This window comes from Poecilia reticulata, linkage group LG15 (assembly GCF_000633615.1).
Source record: "Poecilia reticulata strain Guanapo linkage group LG15, Guppy_female_1.0+MT, whole genome shotgun sequence".
Classification (NCBI taxonomy): domain Eukaryota; kingdom Metazoa; phylum Chordata; class Actinopteri; order Cyprinodontiformes; family Poeciliidae; genus Poecilia; species Poecilia reticulata.
The window spans coordinates 15,894,872-15,898,305 of record NC_024345.1 but is presented as its reverse complement, the minus strand read 5'-3'; the positions used below and the strand labels follow the sequence as shown (position 1 = coordinate 15,898,305).

General features: G+C 40.3%; 1 protein-coding gene across 1 annotated transcript in view; it reads right to left on the bottom strand.

Moving 5' to 3' along the window:
• The window catches only part of LOC103476867 (leucine zipper putative tumor suppressor 2 homolog), a 41,947-nt gene that overhangs the window by 37,518 nt on the left and 995 nt on the right, over positions 1 to 3,434 (bottom strand). The gene's annotated exons all lie outside the window — the stretch shown is intronic.

The window sequence follows — 3,434 nt, the reverse complement described above, 5'->3', positions numbered from 1 at the left end:
TTTCTTATGTCTCACTTTATTACACTATTGCACTATTATTACAGTTCAATCAGAGATTTTATGCAAAACAGAGAGATAACAGCACTAATGCAGCCTATAGACGGCAGAACTACTTGCAGACATCCTCCGTGTGTACTCGGGTGTTGTGTTCATTACTGATGATTTGTCCTCACCAGCATGGCAGCCCCATTTAACAGGAATACGGAGATTTTTTTTTATTTGTAATCTCCAAATTGGTGCACAAACAGAATTTAAGCATTCAGGTTTATTTTTGCTCCAATTCATGCAAACGTTATCAAGTTATGAGCTGAACACCACATACCGTTCCAAATAATCATACATGCCAGAGAGTTCAGAAGCGATATGCAGACTTGGACAGACCACAGCATCAGGGATTATCCCCCAGAAGTGTACCAAGCTCTGTTGAGTTTCCTGCAGCAAAACGTCTAAGCCTTCTCATACCTAGCAAACATATTACAAACTGTTTAGAACAATCTCTTGCCACATAGCCTCCAATTTAAGCATTCATGCATTTTGTTTTCCTGCTTCACTGGCATCCAGGTTGCATTAAGACAAGAAGGATCCTGCAGAAGTCCATCAGGGAAAGGTCTGAAAGGTCTACAACGTGCTAACATGAAGACCTGAAGACCAAGAAGGAATGACGTTACCTTAAGTCTATAAGTCTCTTAAAACTTTGTTAATTCTATAAAAATGAGTAGGTCAGCAGTATGGAAATGTAACACTCCAGCAGATCACAATTTTCTTCTCTTTAACCCCTCTGCAGATCTGACCTGACCTCTTTTACATTAAAGTTTAAGATGCCTGCACACATTCATTACTAAAACAAACGCTGGTTTGTTGAAGCAGGACTGGCAGAGCAGCATCTAAAAATTTGCTGCATTGTAGAAAAACACCTGAGAACTCATTTCACTGTCAGCTTTGCAAGGCTATCTGTGCTTAGGCGCTCACTGAGTGAACAATGACTCTGATAAGTAGACCTCTTTAGAAAGAGGAGGAGGAAGAAATATTTGAAGGACAGACTTTGAAAATTGCTGAAAACATTGTGAAAGTACGGAGTGCAAAGTCATTAGTGTTGCTGGTGTAGCGGCTGTTCAGGAGAGACCTTTGAAAGCAGAAAAAGGAAAAGGTCACTGCAAGCCCAGGCGGCTACTAATTACAGTTCGACACACAAGGGCAATCTTTATATTTATTTCTGCATGCGTGTGTGTGTGTGTGTCTAAATGATGACGTGTCTCTGCCCAACTGTACTCTTCATCATGTCCTGGTTCAATGACCTGAAATAAAACTTATGTAAATCTCAACAAAACACTCACTGTTGGATCAATGACAAGAATCTGTATTGCTAAAACTATCACACACTGAACTAGAGATGCTAGATCTATTTTCTGGTCAGTGAATGTACCACACTACAAGTACTTCCAGGTGACAGAAACAACAACTCTTTTCCAGAGATGAGCAGCCAAAAGTCACTTTTTTTCTGTGAAGTGTTTGATGCAGAGAAAGCAGAAAAATAATAAAGGTACTTAAAAGGAATATCATATCCTCGGGCATCCCACAGCATTCATTCAGGCTGTGAGAGATCAAGAGAAAGTGAGACTTCAGCATAACAGGAGGGCTAAATGGAGTACAGGAAAGTCACTCGATTTCATCCTTCTAAGTTTTCTACTTTTGTCTGTCATGAAAAAAAAAATGCTGGCAGCCTTTTGGAAATCTCAGAGATAAGGTAAGGATCTGCAATCTGCACAAAGTAACAATATTAATCGGTAAGAATATGAACTCTGCAAACGTTTAGACTTTGTTTTCAAAATTTTAACTTCTGTTCCAAAGTCTGATTTTAGACTCTTTGACTCTTATTAAACAGAAATAGAATCGGTATTAGCAAGTCTGAACTTAAAAAAAAAAAAAATTAAATATCGGAAATAGGCCACAAAATTCTGATCAGCACATTTCAGAATAGTAACATAATCTGGTACGAAGAAGTTAAATTACACTGTACAAAAAAGGAATCACTTCTCTGAAGGAACCAAAGCTCCTATGGTGCTTCTCAACAGAAGATGTTTTATGTTCTTCCTCAACTGGGCCTAAAGCAACATTTCATAATGGTTTGAAGGAGTAGCCTGTTGCTTTAATGCATTAAATTAAAACCAAATAACACAATCACCATGACTGCTGCTGATGAAATAGTTGTGTATTCTTGCACTCAAATAGACGGATGGACGTTTCTTTAAGTCAGACTTTCAGGTGTGTGTCAGACGGCTGTCAGTTTATGTCACAGTGTAATTAATGTGGGTTATTATGTCTGCTGTCTCATGAAGGATTTCACTCCATGTATTGCATAAGATCGCCTCTGAACGAGCAGATGTGCCAACGCTTGTGCGATTTTCAGATTAAATTATTTTATGGGCAAATTAGATCACAAAAGTTGTTCCGTGGATTCATTGTCACGTTTTGGCAAAGCGTGCACCAGCTGTGACTGCGTGCATTTAGGTTGCCAACTCGATGAAAGCATGTGCAAAGAGGAAGGACGGTTTGTTTATTCATCGAGTTACAAGAAGGAAAGATTTTTTTTTTTTTTTAAAGTTGTTAGTTTCCAGGTTTCAAGATTTCCATTTCATTTTGAGCATGAATTTGGTGATGTTCTTCCCGAGGCGCATCACACGTCCCACCCCTCAGATTTTCTGATTAAAATGATCTCTCGGCATCGTGTTCCTCACCCCCTTGCTGCTCCCTTCAATCCTGATGGCCAGAAAGCAACACCCCCCCCCCTTCCCCCACCCGTTTTCTGTGCGCTAGGATGTCCTGTGGTGACAGGGCAGGATGATGTACGGTCCTGCTGTGAGCAGACGTGATGCTCTGGAGCTGTAAAACTACAGTTCTGGAAAAGATGGGAGCATAGATGCCTGCAGATGATTTTTACAAGCTTGCAATACGCATGCATGCATGCATGCATGGATGCCTTTATGTGCAGTGACCCTAATGTTTGCATTCAGCTTAAAGCTGTGACAACACCACATCCAACCCATTAATCATCTGAAAAAGGGGAGTTCACTACATATGGAAAGAGAGAGGGAAAGAGGGAGCAAGAGAGCCTGCTGCTCCTGTAGGAATTATTCATGACCCAATCAGAACCGGGCTGTTTCCAATTCAACTTAAAACCAATCCATGAATTTAAGGAGACATTGAAAGTATTGAGCAGCTATGTCTTGTTCAACTTTTTCTTTCCATGACATGTCATTCCGTTTCCTTCTGTCCTTATTGTGTAACAAAAGCAGCTGCAAATGTTAAGAGCAGGAAGTGGGATAACAACTTAAGTGTTTTCCAAATGCACCGTGTGTGTGTGTGTGTGTGTGTGTGTGTGTGTGTGTGTGTGTGTGTGTGTGTGTGTGTGTGTGTGTGTTTTTATAGTACTGCTC